Source organism: Sinocyclocheilus grahami, unplaced genomic scaffold (genome assembly GCF_001515645.1).
Source record: "Sinocyclocheilus grahami isolate Dianchi unplaced genomic scaffold, SAMN03320097.WGS_v1.1 scaffold303.1, whole genome shotgun sequence".
NCBI lineage: Eukaryota > Metazoa > Chordata > Actinopteri > Cypriniformes > Cyprinidae > Sinocyclocheilus > Sinocyclocheilus grahami.
In genome coordinates this window covers 171,912-193,938 of record NW_015505482.1, presented here as the reverse complement: position 1 = coordinate 193,938, position 22,027 = coordinate 171,912, and the positions used below count along the sequence as shown (strand labels likewise).

At 36.0% G+C, this 22,027-nt stretch overlaps 1 long non-coding RNA gene across 1 annotated transcript in view; it reads left to right on the top strand.

Moving 5' to 3' along the window:
• Positions 1-5,445, top strand: part of LOC107601335 (uncharacterized) — a 41,930-nt gene extending 36,485 nt beyond the window's left edge. The window contains exons 3-4 of the long non-coding RNA XR_001610915.1: positions 5,204-5,258; positions 5,363-5,445. This is a non-coding gene — a long non-coding RNA (uncharacterized lncRNA). The remainder of the gene's footprint in view (positions 1-5,203; positions 5,259-5,362) is intronic.
• Positions 5,446-22,027: the final 16,582 nt, after the last annotated feature.

Sequence of the window (22,027 nt, the reverse complement as noted above, 5' to 3'; positions counted from 1 at the left end):
ATATGTATGTATATATATATATATATATATATAATTTTGCATATTCTTCAAGGTTTATATTGATTTATGACCATAACAGTACATTGTTCATAAGGTGCATGAGCCTTCTTAATTACTGGATTGCTATAATTATGCTTAATTTTCTTATTTAAGTTTAATTATGATTGCTTAATTATGTTGCATCAAAAAGATATGTATATGTATGTATATATATATATATATATATATAATTTTGCATATTCTTCAAGGTTTATATTGATTTATGACCATAACAGTACATTGTTCATAAGGTGCATGAGCCTTCTTAATTACTGGATTGCTATAATTATGCTTAATTTTCTTATTTAAGTTTAATTATGATTGCTTAATTATGTTGCATCAAAAAGTCTGCGTAAACATACCTTTTGCAAAACTTGTATTAAATTTAATTTAGATTTGTTATATCTTTAAAATCTGAAATGATCTCATCATGTGGGAACTGATGTTATCGAACTGATACTGAAAGAATCATTAATTGAATCGTTGAGAGCAATCAGAATCAAAACCAGGATGGTTAATTCCTTACGGTTCTCATCCATATCTAATGCTTTATTCCTGATGTTTGTACGTTTGCACATAAGTGCTCCCCACTCATATGTCGAAAGAATGCGTCGGCTTCTTAAAAACTCTTTCTCTCCCACTGTTGTGTCAGGCCACCTCCTCCTCTTTTTCTTTAGTTCTATCTCTCTTTCCGTCTCTATCTCTCCTTCCCTGCTGCGGAGCGACTTGATGAATGCTAAAATCACTCCTTCAGCAGATTGCGTGCCCTCTGTAGGAGCCGTTTCGCTGGGAAGTTAAGCTCTGCGTCGGATGCTCATTTGTGACAAAGACTTTTGCTTAGAGATATTACAAGGAACGAACCCCTCCAACAAATCAGTTTCACATACTCTCAGGCGTTGTTCTATTTCTGTTTTATGTAACGTTTACAGAAAAGATGAATAGGGACTATACTCGTTTGTTGCATACTCACCACAAAGTCATGTTTTTGCTGTACTGAAAAACAACTTGCTCTGAATGTTTTACAAGACTGTTGTACAGAAGCCGAGTGTGTACCATTATTGTCACTCTAATGGTAAAAACACAGTAAATACAACTGATATTTAGTGCTCAGAGTGCGGGTTGGCGTTGCTGCAAAGTCACCAGATGCCTAATGGAAAACACACACTGAGCTTATTGTTCTGAGATACACAAATTATGATTGAGTAAAACCCCTTTTTCAGAATTAAAATGTTCCGTCTCATTTCCATCGCAGAAAATGAAAATGTACTCACCCTCATGTATTCCAAACAAGTATGACTTTCTTCTGTGGAACATAAAAGGAGATACTTCAAAGAATTTTCATGCTGCTATTTTCAATGCAATGAAAGCTTATAGTGCCCCCCCCCAAAAAAATATACTACTCGCGTGTTATATTCTAAGTCTTCTGAAGCCATACGATAGCTATGTTTCATCAGTGTCAGTGACACAAAATGCCATTGCTTCTGTATGTGTCTATCGAATGCCAGGTTGGAAATGCAAAAGAGATTTGTGAGCTGTTATTTGAAATAAAGCTTACATAAATCAAAACATAAATAATAGGTGGAAAAATGATAACTGAAAATATAAAATAAAAGCTAATTCAAAATATAAATAAATACTATAATAGTATATAAATAATACTAAAATGAAACTTATTCAGAAGATATGACTGGATGAGACTTTCTAGGTTCAGTATAAGTTCAGTTGCCAGCATTTGTGGCATAATGTTAATTACTACAAAAATTAATTGACTTTCCTTTTCTTCAAAAAAGCTAAAAACCTGAGTTAATGAGGCACTTACAATGTAAGTGAATGGGGCAAATCTGTAGACATTAAAATACTTACCGTTTTAGCAGTATAGCAACAAGACATATTGGGCCTCATTTATAAAGTGTGCGTACATACATATTTGATCTTAGAGTGTGCGTACGCTTAAACCCACGCCAATGCTCATATATGTAAAAAAATGCCTTTGACGTGGAAAAGTGCTTAGCGTCACGTCAAGGTCTGAGCAGACATACGCACTTTTTCTTGTTCGAGTACTGCAGGTTTTTGGGAATAAAAGCTGTTCTTGTTGCTCGATGTTCTAAATGAAAGAATTTGGACGATGATTGGAGATCTTTTATAAGTTAATGACATTAATTAGGAGTCATTTACAAGGCAGAGAGCTGAAACCATTCAGTTGCGCGCAAGTTTAAGATCATTTGCGATTCATAGATTTCACATCTGAAAGGGAGGCGTACGTGCGTTTATAAATCACTATGAATCACATGTACGCATATTTGAGAGATGATCGTAAGATCAAATTTAGGATGGTTTCTGCGCGTCATTTTATAAATGAGGCCCAATATGTGTTGTTAAATATGATTTTATTGTGAAAAAAAAAACTTTAGGAATAGTTCAGCCAAAAAATACAATTAGCTGAAAATTCACTCAGCCTCAAGCCAGTCAAGATGTAGATGAGTTTGTTTCTTAATCATAAAAGATTTGTAGAAATGTAGCATTATATCACTTGCTCACCAATGGCTCCTCAGCTGTGAATGGGTGCCGTCAGAATGAGAGTCCAAACAGCTGATAAAAACATCACAATAATCCACACCACTCCAGTCCATCGGTTAACATCTTGTGAGTGAAAAGCTGCGTGCTAGTAAGAAACAAATCCATCGAGGCATTTTAATTTTAAACCTTGAACATATTTGTTTAGATCAAATTTTAGACTGTTATAAACATTGTGCATATTTCTTCTGATTCAGACGAGAGTTAAAAACATATTAATGATTGATTTGTTTCTTACAAGCACACAGCTTTTCACATCACCAGACGTTAACTGATGGACTGGAGGAGTGTGGATTGCTTGTGGATTATTGTGACTTGTACTGAACCTGGAATATTCCTTTAAAACATGGTTATGCTAATGCTGCATTCACGATTGCACACTCAGTACCAGAGTGCAGCTGTTATTGTGCTGTGTGAGGTTTTGCAATGTGTACAGTGCATTCTACAAGTCATGTGTGTAGTAGACACAGGGTCACCAATACCCAAACGTGTCCCTCCAGCCTCCTGAGTTTCTGACCTTCACAGAGGAACAGAGCGATACAGCCTTCACAACTACAAACAAACCGGAGACACTGTCATCATACCATTATGCATTACATTATTCTACTTTTTAAATGTCTTATCAATTCATCAATAAAAGCCATCTTCATCTAGTTTAGTGAGTAAAGGAGAGAGAGAGAGAGAAGAGAAAATTTCACAGATTCGCTGAGTGTGAGAGATGCTGCGGATGTTTAAAATGGGGTGCGAGTGAGAGGAACAAAAAGAGGTGTGTGTGTGTATTTCACAGGCAGCTGGATTGGTGGAGAAAGAGAGAAGCTATAATTGATGTCACACCAGGTGTGTGTAGGGAATGAGAGGAGAAGAAAAGCAAGGGAGGAGGGATCGTCAGGGTTACCTATCCATCCTCTCGCTCTCTCTTCCTCCAGTACACCTGCAACACATCTCGTCCCTCATGATTACGCCGTCCTTAGATAAAACCAGACCCTGGCAATCCCACAGAGAGCCATTACAAACACTCGCTGTAGTGGAATTTTACTTCCTGTCCTATTCAGAGCTATTGTACAATAGCTCTAGTACAGAACCCAGAGAGCTGCATGTCTAGTGTCTACAAAGGCTGCAGCTTTCTAAGGTGGCATTCTAAGCGGAATGTAATCTCATAGGCGACTGATTTGGAACACTGCATACTTGAGTTTCTTACTCATGATTCCAGTAGTCGGTGTCCACTGTTTCCCTTCATTTTTCTCCATAATAAATGGGGAAATCTCTTTTGTTTTGATAAACCATTAAAGTGATTATATATGCTTATGTAAAAGCCACAATCAAGTGTAATTCCTCTTCTTTTTTAAGTGTTTAAATGCTGAATTCAAGGTGAAGATCTACACTACCCATAATCCTTAAAGAAGAGGCACCAATTAAAATGGACACTATTAATGGAAATGAAAATTGCAGCAAAAGAGTTCAACAACAACGTCCAGTTCCATGAACTGAAATGAGCAGGCTAATTACATAATTAAATTATTCTCTCGACACTCAAACAACTCATACTTGTTTATATTGGAATAACAGTAAGATTTTTAAAAAGTTTAAAATGTTTTGAAAGATTCACCAGGACTGCATTTATTTAATACAGTAAAAACAGTAATACTGTAAAATATCATTACAGTTTGAAATAGCTGTTTTCTATGTGAATATTTCTTCAAATGTGATTTATTGCTGTGATCAAAGCTGAATTTTCAGCATCATTACTCCCAGTGTCACGTGATCCTTCAGAAATCATTCTAATCTGCTGATTTGCTGCTCAAGAAACATCTCCTACTATTATCAATATTGAAAGCAATGCAGCTTAATATTTTTATGGAAACCATGATTATTTAATGATTATTTGATTCAAATGAATTTGTCACTTTTGATCATTTTAATGCATCCTTGCTGAATAAAGTAATTTCTTTAAAAACAAATAAATACATAAAATAAAATAAATAGAAATCTTATTGAACCCAATCTTTTGAGCAATAGTGTATACAAACATTTTTGGATAAAAAAATTAATTATATATATATATATATCGTTATTCATAATTTTCATAATGATTTTGTGTCAAATTATTAACATCTAATCCTTACAAATATTGGGGGAAAAAACTGCACAAAAAAAAACAAGCCTGCAAAAAAAGGGTCAACGGTCACTGTTGTGCTTTATAGTTTCACGTTAATGTGTGTTAATCTAGCACAAACATTACACAGCACACACAAATATCGGGTTACATAACATACTTTCCAGTTTTTAAATGAAATATATTTATAATCTATATTTGTAATCATTTTGCTCTAGATTTGCCCTTTATCTTAACGTTTTCATGCAATGCTGTGCTTATAATTTGGTAAAAACAAGGCATCTTAGAATGCAGCATAATATTTTGAACTGCCTGTCAATAGCGTTTGCGTCTAAATGTCGCCTACTGTATGTTGCCTTAAAATCTTTATATGTTCATCTCGGTAGGTAGCTCACTAATATTGTGATTTACCTATTAGTTGTTCCAGTCATTCAATTCTTTTTTGCTGTATTTGAGTGTTTCTCGTTTTGTCTGCAGAAAAAGCAAAAGCAAACATGGCCAAGCCAACGGAGGGGCTCAGAAAAAGGAAACGGTGAGTGCAAAAAAAGCGCAGTATATATGAACACATACACACAGTGTAATTATGGACATGGATGTACATACTGTACATATACATGATAATGTTTTGTATTTCAGGCTGCTCTGCGCCAGTCCAAGCTGAACTCAATGAGTAAATCTGACACCCGCCTGCATGACATGCACAGGCTGCCCTGCAACGCCAATGGTGAGAGAGACCGTGATGTAACCGGTCTTTATGACATACGTACACAAGACTCATTTACCTCACATATGCACGGCGTGCAAAGGCTGACGTCTCCAGAGACTTGTCAGATGTTTACTAGATCATGTTCCCACTGCCACAGACGTGTGATCTGCGAGGCTGAGAATGACAGTTGTCAAGCTGACACGCAGAACACACACACATCCCAAAGCCTTATATACACTGGCTTCTAATCTTTTAAATCCAAACTAATAGAGACTCAGCTTTATTTAGTGTGTAAAACACAAAATACACAACAAGAAGGATAACAGTTCCCAATTCGTATCAACGTGAAATCAAGATTGACCCTATTTACTTTTGTAATACATGCTCCTGGTCGTAATATCCACAAATCATCAGTCTACACTACTAGAAAAAATTATTTCTTAAAATGAATTACAATTATTAATTTTTTCTGCTGATGTTACCAAGATCACTCGTTTCAACACGGGGAAGACATTGAGGTTATAAAGAATGTTGTGGTAACATTGTTTTGAAATGTTTCTAAAATGTCCATATGCCTAGTTTTTTTGTCATAATTATAACACTATTTAAAGGTTACAAAAACATTTCTTACAATGTTCTACTAACTTTATTTTCACTTGAAATGTTATTTGAATGTTTATTTTTAAATATTCTACAAATTTTAAAATGTCCAGTGTTCGTTTTGTGATTAGAATATTACTTAAAGTTTCCTAACATTTTTCTTACAATGTTCTACTAACTTTATTTCCCCCCAAAATATAATGTTATTTGCACATTAGTTTTTAATATTCTAAGAATGTTGTTGGCGCCGATGGCCTCGTTGGCAGCGCGCTGTTATTTAAAGATTACAAAAATGTTTCTTACAACGTTCTACTAATTTTGTTTCTACCCATAATGTAACGTTATTTGAATGTTTATTCTAAGAACATTTTCTCTCAAGATTGAGAACGAGTGCAAATAACATTATAAGAATGTTGTGAGAATGTTGATATCAGTATATTTTCTCTCATTGTTTTAAGAACATTCATCAAGTAAAAACATCATGAAGACATTCTAAGAATGTTTTCTCTCAGGGTTATCAGACCGTATATTAAATATTAACAAAGTGAGAAGAATGTTCCTAAACACTATTTTAGAATGTTTTGTCCTAAAAATTATATAACTTTTAAAAATGTTATCGAAAGTTGTGAGAAGGTTCCTTGTTATGCTAAGCTAGTCAGCTAAACGATTAGCTTGCTAAACAGGCTAGGCTAAACTGGAAAGGTAAATGCTTAATTTGACTATTTTTAGATTTGGTAGTATCATCTGATACAGTTTTGAAAACAAAATTCACATTTTTTTTGTAGCCAGTGTAGATTCATGTTGGCTTTAAACTCATTGTACTGTCTGTAAGCAGGTTTAAACATATGTAAGATTGTGAAAGTGTGGTTAAAAAAACCAGATAATCAAATAGTAATGGTCTGCCCTCTTGTGTTTGCCTGGAGTAATGTCAAATGTGTCATTTTTAATGATACTTTGGATTTTATTTACCCTTTGTATATGTATGCATTCAGTATTTTATCCAATATGACATCATTACTCCAAACTTTAATCTTAATCCTCTTTCCCATCTCTCTCATATTAGTCTGATTTCTGACAACAGACTTTGTTAGTTTATTAATTATATATAAACTTATCAAAAGCGCGTGAATGATAGCATGTTAGCAGATGATAGCTATTCACAGAACTGTGATCAAATTCTATTCAGCACCGCATAGAGATAAATAAACACGTCCAAACCTCGTCTGTGTCCCGCAGAGGGATTTCAATGGATCCCCGAGACATGGTTGCGACTCGAGCCAAAAACCCAATATCACAGTTTTTGGTTTGTACTTGTTCGTATCCAGCGGTGATGATCAGCAGCGGCAGCCCCACACACTCGCCCACTGAACCTGAACAACAAAATTCACCACACTTCCGGGTCAGCGGCCAAGCGCTTCACATTAAAAGTCCTCGAAAATGCATCCATTGTGGACTTTTTGTTTCAACCTTTCTGTCGCCACTAAATGATCATGAGACGCGACAAACGATTAAAAATACAAATATTCATAAAAGTGTATTTAGATATAGAGTGACAAATTAATAATAGTAACAACAAAAACAACAACACATATGTGATACGTATACGACAAAGTACATGTGCCTTTAAATTTATAATACAATATTATATTTTAATATGAATGAATTTATAATAATAATAATAATATCTATCTATCTATCTATCTATCTATCTATCTATCTATCTATCTATCTATCTATCTATCTTCATAGCAACACTCTAGCAACTATCCAAACCAACCCGAATACCCTAGCAACCGCATAGCAACACCCTAGCAACCACCCCGAGTGTCTTAGCAACCGCATAGCAACCCCCTAGCAACCACCCAGGGTACCCTAGCAACCACATATCAACACCTTAGCAACCGCCCCGGGTACCCTAGCAACTGCATAGCGACACCCTAGCAACCATCCAGAACACCCCAGCAACCCCATAATTTACTTAAACCACAGAACATAGTAACTGCATAGCAACACCCTAGCAACAATCCAGAACACCCCAGCAACCAATAATTTACTTAAACCACAGAACAACATAGTAACTGCATTGCAACCCTGTCACAACCAACCAGAAGACCCCAGCGACATCCATAACTCACTTAAACCTCAGAATAACTTAGTAACTGCATAGCAACACCCCAGCAACCCCATAATTTACTTAAACTACAGAACAACATAATAACTGCATAGCAACACCCAAGCAACCATCCAGAATACCCAGTAATTCACTAAACACTTAAAACAACCTAGTAATGGCATAGCAACTCCCTATCATCCACCCAGAAACATCCATAACTCACTTAAACCTCAGAACAACTTAGTTACTGCATAGCTACCACATAGAACACCCTAGCAACACATACACACAGTACTGCACCAAACACTCAGAACGTCTTAGCGTGGCATAGCAATGCCATGGCAATAACTCAGAACATTCTAGTATCATTATGGTATATTTTGCACCACTCTCATTTTCTTCAGAAAATGAATGCAAGAACTCGACATTGCTAAAGATGGGCCTATTAGATGAGGACCCATCTTTAGCAATGCAAAATTCTTGCATTTGATTTCCAGACAATTGAAAAAAATAAATAAATAAGTGAGAAAAAAAGATTAATAATTGTCTGCCATTTGCACTGATGTAAATAGCAAGCAATGCAGGGCCTGGTAGTGCAGTTATTCGTTTGGACCACTAGAGAGTGCTGTTTCCTATAAAAATATCCCCTAGATTCACCAACCTGAAGCATGATCTAAAATCTGCATGACTGATGACATTTAAATGTGTGTGGGTGTGTGTGTGTGTGTGTGTCTGTGTGTCTGTTTGCATTTCACCCATATTCCTGTCCGTCTGTCAGCTGATAACCGTTTATATTGTGTTCGGCTTTCAAGGACAGATAAGACTTGCAGAGAGCAGAACAGCCATGTATTTAGATATAGAGTGACAAATTAATAATAGTAACAACAAAAACAACAACACATATGTGATACGTATACGACAAAGTACATGTGCCTTTAAATTTATAATACAATATTATATTTTAATATGAATGAATTTATAATAATAATAATAATATCTATCTATCTATCTATCTATCTATCTATCTATCTATCTATCTATCTATCTATCTATCTTCATAGCAACACTCTAGCAACTATCCAAACCAACCCGAATACCCTAGCAACCGCATAGCAACACCCTAGCAACCACCCCGAGTGTCTTAGCAACCGCATAGCAACCCCCTAGCAACCACCCAGGGTACCCTAGCAACCACATATCAACACCTTAGCAACCGCCCCGGGTACCCTAGCAACTGCATAGCGACACCCTAGCAACCATCCAGAACACCCCAGCAACCCCATAATTTACTTAAACCACAGAACATAGTAACTGCATAGCAACACCCTAGCAACAATCCAGAACACCCCAGCAACCAATAATTTACTTAAACCACAGAACAACATAGTAACTGCATTGCAACCCTGTCACAACCAACCAGAAGACCCCAGCGACATCCATAACTCACTTAAACCTCAGAATAACTTAGTAACTGCATAGCAACACCCCAGCAACCCCATAATTTACTTAAACTACAGAACAACATAATAACTGCATAGCAACACCCAAGCAACCATCCAGAATACCCAGTAATTCACTAAACACTTAAAACAACCTAGTAATGGCATAGCAACTCCCTATCATCCACCCAGAAACATCCATAACTCACTTAAACCTCAGAACAACTTAGTTACTGCATAGCTACCACATAGAACACCCTAGCAACACATACACACAGTACTGCACCAAACACTCAGAACGTCTTAGCGTGGCATAGCAATGCCATGGCAATAACTCAGAACATTCTAGTATCATTATGGTATATTTTGCACCACTCTCATTTTCTTCAGAAAATGAATGCAAGAACTCGACATTGCTAAAGATGGGCCTATTAGATGAGGACCCATCTTTAGCAATGCAAAGTTCTTGCATTTGATTTCCAGGCAATTGAAAAAAATAAATAAATAAGTGAGAAAAAAAGATTAATAATTGTCTGCCATTTGCACTGATGTAAATAGCAAGCAATGCAGGGCCTGGTAGTGCAGTTATTCGTTTGGACCACTAGAGAGTGCTGTTTCCTATAAAAATATCCCCTAGATTCACCAACCTGAAGCATGATCTAAAATCTGCATGACTGATGACATTTAAATGTGTGTGGGTGTGTGTGTGTGTCTGTTTGCATTTCACCCATATTCCTGTCCGTCTGTCAGCTGATAACCGTTTATATTGTGTTCGGCTTTCAAGGACAGATAAGACTGGCAGAGAGCAGAACAGCCATGTGGAATGATGGTGCCTTTAAAATGGAAAACACACAGACAATGATCGGATAATGATCCAGTCTTCCTGTTAACTCAGCTCTGCTCTACTTGTCTTTATGTGTGTGTTTGTGCCATTTATGTGCCACATATGGAGATAAAAAAAATCTTTGTCACAGGTTTGTTGATTGATGGCTTGTTTACACAGGCACGGTATTGTATTCAGTGCATAATTGTCTTTCTAAATCTGACTTACAGTGTGCCATTTGATGTTTAAGGAAGGCTAAACAATGTGTGTGTGTGTGTGTCTTTGACCTGCATTATATCCAAGCCTGCATCTAGCAAATATTGTTAGAGTTTACGTGAAAGTGAGCATGCAGTATGATTGTGTGGCACATGTGTCACTCCAGTGCACTGGGCTGGATTATAGGGGCAAAAATCAGTGACAAAATCTCACAGAAACCTTAAAGAATAGATTAGATATGTCTGGAGAACAGACTCTTTCACGTAACCATCTACAACACCCTAGCAACTATACTAATGCAGTAAAAATCTTAGCAACTGCATAACAACACCCTAGCAACTATTCAGAACACCCCAGCAACCCCATAATTTACTTAAACCACATAACAACATAGTAACTGCATAGCAACACCCTAGCAACTATCCAGAACACCCCAGCAACCCCATAATTTACTTAAACCAAAGAACAACATAGTAACTGCATAGCAACACCGTAGCAACTATCCAGAACACCCCAGCAACCCCATAATTTACTTAAACCAAAGAACAACATAGTAACTGCATTGCAACCCTGTCACAACCATCCAGAACACCCCAGCAACATCCATAACTCACTTAAACCTCAGAATAACATAGTAACTGCATAGCAACACCCTAGCAACTATCCAGAACACCCCAGCAACCCCATAATTTACTTAAACCACATAACAACATAGTAAGTGCATAGCAACACCGTAGCAACCATCCAGAACACCCCAGCAACCACATAGTAATTCACTAAACACTCCGAACAGCTAGGAGCCACATAGCGATGCACTAGCAACCACCCAGAACACCCCAGCATAATTTACTTAAACCATAGAACAACATAGCAACTGCATAGCGACACCCTAGCAACCATCCAGAACACCCCAGCAACCCATGATTCACATAAACCACAGAACAACATAGTAACTGTATAGCAACACCATAGCAACCATCCAGAACACCCCAGCAACCCATAATTTACTTAAACCACAGAACAACATAGTAAAGGCATCAGGGAGGAACCACAGAGCAGGTAGTTGCTTCAGCCAGGGAAATAAATAGCAGCAAACACTGTAGCCATTCATCTGCTGGTATTAATCATTCATACAGGAGGTGTTACTTTCCCTCTTTAATCATTGACTCTCTATACAGCATACATATCTGCTCCTGTAATGATTAACTCACTGAACATTTCCATTGTAGAAACAAACACCAATCAGTCCTAAATTAAAGGAACAGTTCATGTCGTTCCAGACCAGCTTGACTTTCTTTCGTTGTTCTGTGGGACACAAATGGTGAATTTTGGAAGAATGCACTGGCCACTGTTTTATTTTTATAATGAAAGTGAATGAGGACTGGTGCTGTCGAGCTCCAAAATGAAAAGTGGTCATAAAAGTGGTTCATATGATTTTTGCGAAGAATTTTTTTTAAATTAAATTAAATGAAAAATTCCAAGTGTTCTGAGATCATATAATAGCTTTCTGTAACAAACGGACCAAAATTTAGGTCTTTATTCCCCTTCACCCTAGTAAAAAAGTTATATATTTAAAATAAATTTATTCATACTAAGTATAGATAAAATCTATTAACATATTTACTGACAAATCGCTCAAGACTTACTGATAAAATTGTTTTAATTAAACCTTATTTGGAGTGCTACTTGTGCACAAAGCCTTCATTATATAGCCTAAAATTTTATAGTGAAGTTTTAATGTCACTATTGATAAGGAGCATTTGATCTTTTATTAATATCAATTTACTTAAACCACAGAACAACATAGTAACTGCATAGCGACACCCTAGCAACCATCCAGAACACCCCAGCAACCCCATAATTTACTTAAACCACAGAACATAGTAACTGCATAGCAACACCCTAGCAACAATCCAGAACACCCCAGCAACCAATAATTTACTTAAACCACAGAACAACATAGTAACTGCATTGCAACCCTGTCACAACCAACCAGAAGACCCCAGCGACATCCATAACTCACTTAAACCTCAGAATAACTTAGTAACTGCATAGCAACACCCCAGCAACCCCATAATTTACTTAAACTACAGAACAACATAATAACTGCATAGCAACACCCAAGCAACCATCCAGAATACCCAGTAATTCACTAAACACTTAAAACAACCTAGTAATGGCATAGCAACTCCCTATCATCCACCCAGAAACATCCATAACTCACTTAAACCTCAGAACAACTTAGTTACTGCATAGCTACCACATAGAACACCCTAGCAACACATACACACAGTACTGCACCAAACACTCAGAACGTCTTAGCGTGGCATAGCAATGCCATGGCAATAACTCAGAACATTCTAGTATCATTATGGTATATTTTGCACCACTCTCATTTTCTTCAGAAAATGAATGCAAGAACTCGACATTGCTAAAGATGGGCCTATTAGATGAGGACCCATCTTTAGCAATGCAAAGTTCTTGCATTTGATTTCCAGGCAATTGAAAAAAATAAATAAATAAGTGAGAAAAAAAGATTAATAATTGTCTGCCATTTGCACTGATGTAAATAGCAAGCAATGCAGGGCCTGGTAGTGCAGTTATTCGTTTGGACCACTAGAGAGTGCTGTTTCCTATAAAAATATCCCCTAGATTCACCAACCTGAAGCATGATCTAAAATCTGCATGACTGATGACATTTAAATGTGTGTGGGTGTGTGTGTGTGTGTGTGTCTGTGTGTCTGTTTGCATTTCACCCATATTCCTGTCCGTCTGTCAGCTGATAACCGTTTATATTGTGTTCGGCTTTCAAGGACAGATAAGACTTGCAGAGAGCAGAACAGCCATGTGGAATGATGGTGCCTTTAAAATGGAAAACACACAGACAATGATCGGATAATGATCCAGTCTTCCTGTTAACTCAGCTCTGCTCTACTTGTCTTTATGTGTGTGTTTGTGCCATTTATGTGCCACATATGGAGATAAAAAAAATCTTTGTCACAGGTTTGTTGATTGATGGCTTGTTTACACAGGCACGGTATTGTATTCAGTGCATAATTGTCTTTCTAAATCTGACTTACAGTGTGCCATTTGATGTTTAAGGAAGGCTAAACAATGTGTGTGTGTGTGTGTCTTTGACCTGCATTATATCCAAGCCTGCATCTAGCAAATATTGTTAGAGTTTACGTGAAAGTGAGCATGCAGTATGATTGTGTGGCACATGTGTCACTCCAGTGCACTGGGCTGGATTATGTAAGGTCTGTTGGCAGGCTGCCTGCCCCGCCATGTGTTTTTTTTGTTTTTTTTTTTTTAAAGGCATCAGGGAGGAACCACAGAGCAGGTAGTTGCTTCAGCCAGGGAAATAAATAGCAGCAAACACTGTAGCCATTCATCTGCTGGTATTAATCATTCATACAGGAGGTGTTACTTTCCCTCTTTAATCATTGACTCTCTATACAGCATACATATCTGCTCCTGTAATGATTAACTCACTGAACATTTCCATTGTAGAAACAAACACCAATCAGTCCTAAATTAAAGGAACAGTTCATGTCGTTCCAGACCAGCTTGACTTTCTTTCGTTGTTCTGTGGGACACAAATGGTGAATTTTGGAAGAATGCACTGGCCACTGTTTTATTTTTATAATGAAAGTGAATGAGGACTGGTGCTGTCGAGCTCCAAAATGAAAAGTGGTCATAAAAGTGGTTCATATGATTTTTGCGAAGAAATTTTTTTAAATTAAATTAAATGAAAAATTCCAAGTGTTCTGAGATCATATAATAGCTTTCTGTAACAAACGGACCAAAATTTAGGTCTTTATTCCCCTTCACCCTAGTAAAAAAGTTATATATTTAAAATAAATTTATTCATACTAAGTATAGATAAAATCTATTAACATATTTACTGACAAATCGCTCAAGACTTACTGATAAAATTGTTTTAATTAAACCTTATTTGGAGTGCTACTTGTGCACAAAGCCTTCATTATATAGCCTAAAATTTTATAGTGAAGTTTTAATGTCACTATTGATAAGGAGCATTTGATCTTTTATTAATATCAGTTTTTAAATGCAAGATATTTAAAGTGTACCTGAAGTATACTTGCAATAGTTCCACTTTAGCACAATCAGATATACTCCAGTATATCTTTAGGTGGACTTCAGTACTACTTCCACACAATTAAAGTGCATTAAATAGAAAATTAGTTATTCCAATTTAGCAGACTTTAAGTACACCAGTTTAGTATACCAAAAGTACAGTTACGAGGTATTTTTTATTAAGTACATATATATGTTAATGTATTTGTAGTATACTTAGCATGAAATATAAATTTCAAAAATTATATTTCAAATACATTTTAGTGCATAGTTTATTTTTCACTAGGGCAGTGAGCTGTTAACAGTGTTATTTTAGATTTTTGTGTACACTATTACAGTTTGCATTAATATTTAGCTTTTATTTTATATTTTTAGAATTCATTCTATTTAGTTTTTTAAATGTGTATTTTTTATATGACTATTTCAGTTGAATTTATTTATTTCCAGTCAGTCATTTTAGTGCTTCAGCTTAAACGCATTTTACTTAGTTGTCAAGTCAACATTTTTCATGTAATATTTATATTTTATTGTATTTCAGATTTATTTCAGGTACCAAAAATGTTTTTGTTTTAGTTAACAATAATAACCCTGTTGTTGAAGGAATAGTTCACTAAAAATTAACATGTGCTAAAAATGAGCTCACCCCAAATGGGTGCCGTCAGAATGAGAGTTCAAACAGCTGATAAAACATCACAATAATCCACAAGCAGTCCACACAACTCCAGTCCATTAATTAACATCTTTTTTTTGTTTTTTTTTTGTTAAAGGCATCAGGGAGGAACCACAGAGCAGGTAGTTGCTTCAGCCAGGGAAATAAATAGCAGCAAACACTGTAGCCATTCATCTGCTGGTATTAATCATTCATACAGGAGGTGTTACTTTCCCTCTTTAATCATTGACTCTCTATACAGCATACATATCTGCTCCTGTAATGATTAACTCACTGAACATTTCCATTGTAGAAACAAACACCAATCAGTCCTAAATTAAAGGAACAGTTCATGTCGTTCCAGACCAGCTTGACTTTCTTTCGTTGTTCTGTGGGACACAAATGGTGAATTTTGGAAGAATGCACTGGCCACTGTTTTATTTTTATAATGAAAGTGAATGAGGACTGGTGCTGTCGAGCTCCAAAATGAAAAGTGGTCATAAAAGTGGTTCATATGATTTTTGCGAAGAAATTTTTTTAAATTAAATTAAATGAAAAATTCCAAGTGTTCTGAGATCATATAATAGCTTTCTGTAACAAACGGACCAAAATTTAGGTCTTTATTCCCCTTCACCCTAGTAAAAAAGTTATATATTTAAAATAAATTTATTCATACTAAGTATAGATAAAATCTATTAACATATTTACTGACAAATCGCTCAAGACTTACTGATAAAATTGTTTTAATTAAACCTTATTTGGAGTGCTACTTGTGCACAAAGCCTTCATTATATAGCCTAAAATTTTATAGTGAAGTTTTAATGTCACTATTGATAAGGAGCATTTGATCTTTTATTAATATCAGTTTTTAAATGCAAGATATTTAAAGTGTACCTGAAGTATACTTGCAATAGTTCCACTTTAGCACAATCAGATATACTCCAGTATATCTTTAGGTGGACTTCAGTACTACTTCCACACAATTAAAGTGCATTAAATAGAAAATTAGTTATTCCAATTTAGCAGACTTTAAGTACACCAGTTTAGTATACCAAAAGTACAGTTACGAGGTATTTTTTATTAAGTACATATATATGTTAATGTATTTGTAGTATACTTAGCATGAAATATAAATTTCAAAAATTATATTTCAAATACATTTTAGTGCATAGTTTATTTTTCACTAGGGCAGTGAGCTGTTAACAGTGTTATTTTAGATTTTTGTGTACACTATTACAGTTTGCATTAATATTTAGCTTTTATTTTATATTTTTAGAATTCATTCTATTTAGTTTTTTAAATGTGTATTTTTTATATGACTATTTCAGTTGAATTTATTTATTTCCAGTCAGTCATTTTAGTGCTTCAGCTTAAACGCATTTTACTTAGTTGTCAAGTCAACATTTTTCATGTAATATTTATATTTTATTGTATTTCAGATTTATTTCAGGTACCAAAAATGTTTTTGTTTTAGTTAACAATAATAACCCTGTTGTTGAAGGAATAGTTCACTAAAAATTAACATGTGCTAAAAATGAGCTCACCCCAGCAGCACTTTGCCTAAGAAAACAGTGGAACCGTTTCACCTACCCAATTTCCCAAAGGTGAATATGACACAGATCAGCCACACAGGTTTAGAATAGTTATAGAAAAAAACTCTCAGCTCATAACTCATCCTGCAGGGGCAAAAATCAGTGACAAAATCTCACAGAAACCTTAAAGAATACATTAGATATGTCTGGAGAACAGACTCTTTCACGTAACCATCTACAACACCCTAGCAACTATACTAATGCAGTAAAAATCTTTCAGAACAACTTAGCAACTGCATAACAACACCCTAGCAACAATCCAGAACACCCCAGCAACCAATAATTTACTTAAACCACAGAACAACATAGTAACTGCATTGCAACCCTGTCACAACCAACCAGAAGACCCCAGCGACATCCATAACTCACTTAAACCTCAGAATAACTTAGTAACTGCATAGCAACACCCCAGCAACCCCATAATTTACTTAAACTACAGAACAACATAATAACTGCATAGCAACACCCAAGCAACCATCCAGAATACCCAGTAATTCACTAAACACTTAAAACAACCTAGTAATGGCATAGCAACTCCCTATCATCCACCCAGAAACATCCATAACTCACTTAAACCTCAGAACAACTTAGTTACTGCATAGCTACCACATAGAACACCCTAGCAACACATACACACAGTACTGCACCAAACACTCAGAACGTCTTAGCGTGGCATAGCAATGCCATGGCAATAACTCAGAACATTCTAGTATCATTATGGTATATTTTGCACCACTCTCATTTTCTTCAGAAAATGAATGCAAGAACTCGACATTGCTAAAGATGGGCCTATTAGATGAGGACCCATCTTTAGCAATGCAAAGTTCTTGCATTTGATTTCCAGGCAATTGAAAAAAATAAATAAATAAGTGAGAAAAAAAGATTAATAATTGTCTGCCATTTGCACTGATGTAAATAGCAAGCAATGCAGGGCCTGGTAGTGCAGTTATTCGTTTGGACCACTAGAGAGTGCTGTTTCCTATAAAAATATCCCCTAGATTCACCAACCTGAAGCATGATCTAAAATCTGCATGACTGATGACATTTAAATGTGTGTGGGTCCACACAACTCCAGTCCATTAATTAACATCTTGTGAAGTGAAAAGTTGCATGTTTGTAAGAAACAAATCCATCATTAAGATGTTTTAACTTTAAACCGTCACTTCTGGACAAAATACAAAATACCTCTATCCATAATAACACTTCCTGCCTGAATTTGTTTCCTACAAACACACAGCTTTTCACTTCACACGATGTTAACTGATGGCGTAAATGTATTTTATTCATGTGATGCAAAGCTGAATTTTCAGCATCAGTACTCCAGTCTTCAGTGTCACATGATATTTCAGAAATCAGTCTAATATGTTGATTTGCTGCTCGAGAAATAGTTATTATTATTATCAATGTATAAAACAGTCGTGCTGCTTAATAATATATGCTTAGCTTTTGAACAATAGTATAATATGTCAAATAAAGTTTAAATAGTTTTGTTGTTTTAAATATAAAGCTCACTTAACATAGTTGCTTAAAACAAGGGGAAATTTTAGAGTAAGTAAAAGCAGTCTCAATTCAAGATACACTCAAATAAAAGTTTATTTAGGCCTTAAATTTACTGTATGTATTTGAAATGCATATAAAATTTCCATACATATGGATTAAATCGGTTTAACTTAATGTGATGTGTTAGTCATACATAGTACATTATAGTTCTATTAGTAATAAACTGGATGCGTTTTAAATACACAATAACCAGGTTTACACATTTATCATCAATAAATTCAATTTGTTTCCTTTTTTGTTGTTTGTTCCATAGCTAGCCATATTTTAACAATGATTATACTTTTTACCTGACTTAATGTATTTGTTTTACCATGAACAGATTCTAAGAAATTGGAATAAATGCCTTTTAAAAATATGTTTATTTAAATAAAATCAAATAATGCAATGGATTTATATGCATATGCTAATTAATCTACATAAATAAATACAAGTGTCTATTTAAAAAAAGATTGATACTAACACAACTATTATGTTCTCTGATTTTAAAATTTGCACCTCGGGTGGCATTGAACGTACTTTGAAAATGACATTCTACATTTATTTTGTTGGATAGCAGTGTAACAGTAAGCTGAACGTCTTTGGCTCAGATGGAAGTGTTGGCTGTTGTAACCGGTGGAGATTGCAAGGGAATGAGAAAGAGAGAGCAATATGAAGGGGAAAGAAAAGACAGTGAGAGAGCAAGAGGAAGGAGAAAAAACCTCTCAAGGCTTTCTCAACAGCTGCAGAGAGTTTTGAAACCCCCGTCATTGTGATTTCCTCTCGCTCTGCAAAGCGCTACACAGCACGGTAAACAATGCTCGACATGGAGGAAAAGAGATCGGAGGGGTGCACACAGACACACACACTTTTGGGAGTTTCAAACAACATGAAACTCAGCGGTTTTCTTAAAATCGGCTGGTTCAGTCATGCCTGTGTTCAGACGCATGCTATGCGTCGTGCCGTGGCCTGCAGATTACAGTACAGGCTGAAATACTGAATGCTGCAGCGCTGTTTTCCAGACCAGTTAGAGGTGTTAACATGACAAACGCAATCGTATCCGCAGCTCGATTCATGCCATAACATCTCCTCAGCCTGTACACATGAATGCCGTAAAGGTCACTAAGTGAGTTGGAGAGCCGAGTTGAATTCTTGACTTGAGATTTTACACATGCCATTAAGATGGGAGTGCTAAATATCATCTACCACAGAGAGGGCATGTGAGGTGAACACACGCACACACACATCAGTGTTAGGGTTGTTAGGGCAATATTGACAATATCTAAATATTTTGGGGATTTTTTCAACAACAATAATTCAATTATATTTGTATGTGTTTTTGATCTGGTTTAAGCCTGTCGGATAAATAAATGACACTAATACTACCAGTAGGTGGCGTCATTTGAAATTGAACATACTTTGCGACAGTTATAGGGTTAATTTTATATAGTATGAATATGGGTAGTGTGAGGGAAATTCACATACTATATCCGCGATGTTGATATGGTCAGGTGACCTAGTTGCGTCACTTCACTACCATTCATAAATTCTCTCCCGTGGCCTCATGGGATAGTAAAGTGTCCACTGAATGTGGATCCTGGTGGAGGTAGTAGCCTAGGTCATACTTTACTCCTACTGTTTTATGAATACTGTGAATTATTTTGGCGAACTGTTTTTCACATACATTATAGTAGGGAAGTATTCAATTTCAGACACAGCACCTGTTTTAATGAGTGATTCATTGACTCATTCATTCAAATGATTTGTTCAAAATGGCTGATTCATTTAGAAACAAAGCAAGTGACTCTCTTTATGAATGGATAACTGAATCAAATGATTCGTTCAAAAGCAGATTCATTCAGGAACGAAACACCACAGTGTTGCTCTGAGATGCACAAATGTTCTACTTCGACTTTGTAACTATTTTCATTGGCAAAACAGAAAAAAAACAGACACTGTTCTCTCTGTAATGTAACTTGCTTAATATTAACTTCTTGTTTGTTGAAGTGTTGTATAGAATCAATCACATTTGTGGTCACGCTCGCACGCTGATTTTCTGGAAAACTGATTTTTTTTGTGTGATATTATGTAACAATATCATATAAAAAACCCATGTAGGAGTATTTTTTTGGGTTCATAACTTGAATTATAAGGGCATTCTAACAGGCTTCATCATGCAGTAAATGCTTTCGGACTTTTGTTTTTTGCAAAGTGAGTGACATACTGTCAGCTCGCACATTGTTAAAACAACAACTGCAATATTATCGTAGATGATAAATATCGCACACCCCTAAATAGTGTACTTGTATCACATACTCGTAACAGACCACACATGGACATTAGAGGAGGATTGTGGGAAATCTTCCTACCCTAATAGCTCCTATCTGTTTAGCGGGGTTAATGGTGTCTCGGTGGGCTGCTGTGGTGAAAGTTTAACAGGCTTATCTGCAGGTTAGGTAACAGATAAGAGCGTTTACACTGGCTTTGTCGATCACGGCTAAAGTGGGTCATGTTTCTGCTGTGTGCAAGCAGAGTCCTGTTACCACACACACTATGACACACGAGTCAAACACTCAGCGCTGTAGGCATCAGTGTAGTGCGTATACTACAACTTCAGGCATATTAGAGGTTGTGTTGTGTTAACTCTTATCTGTCCTGTTGCCTTTTTACTTCTACTTTGTTAAGCCAGTTGTCTTGTCACTATTACTATTGATCAAACCACTAAATCTGATTATTCATTTTTGATGTATTGTGAATGATACTTAAAATTATGGTCTTGTTGAGAAGAGATACAGTATGCTGTTAACTTTTATAAGTGATCAAACTTAAACAGTTCACTTGATTAAAAAAATAACAATTTTAACAATAATAAGAACACTTAGAAAACCACTTAGAACACCCTAGCAACCATCTGGAATACCCTAGCAAACACTTAGAACATCATAGCAATGACTCGGAACATCATACCAACCACCAAGTACAACTTAGCAATTCCTTAGTACATCCTAGCACACATAACAGCCAAGGAACCACAAAACCAACCTAACAATCACTTAAAACACCCTAGCAACCCCCAATCACAACATACTAACTGCCCAAAACAGCTTAGCAACCACTTAGAATGCCGTAGCAGTAGTAATAACATACACCATGTGTCAAATTGATGATTTATGACCTGATTTATGACTCCTGTCAGCGTTGATTGACAGGTTGTCATTTGTCAAATGTGTACATGGTCAGATTTATAACCGTATTTATGACTATATGACCCCTCTGTCACCCTGACTGCCATGACAGTGGTGTGTGTAAATCAAAAAGATCAAAGCAGATGTTAGATCTGACTTCTAATGGATTTATGAATCCTAGCAACATCTGGAAAAACATCCTAGCAACTACCTAAAACATCCTAGCAACGACCAAGAAAAACCTAGCAACCATCCAGCACACCCTAGCAACCACCAAGAACAACTACTCATAAAAGCCTAGCAACTATCTAAAACAACTTAGCAACCACCAATAACAACCAACC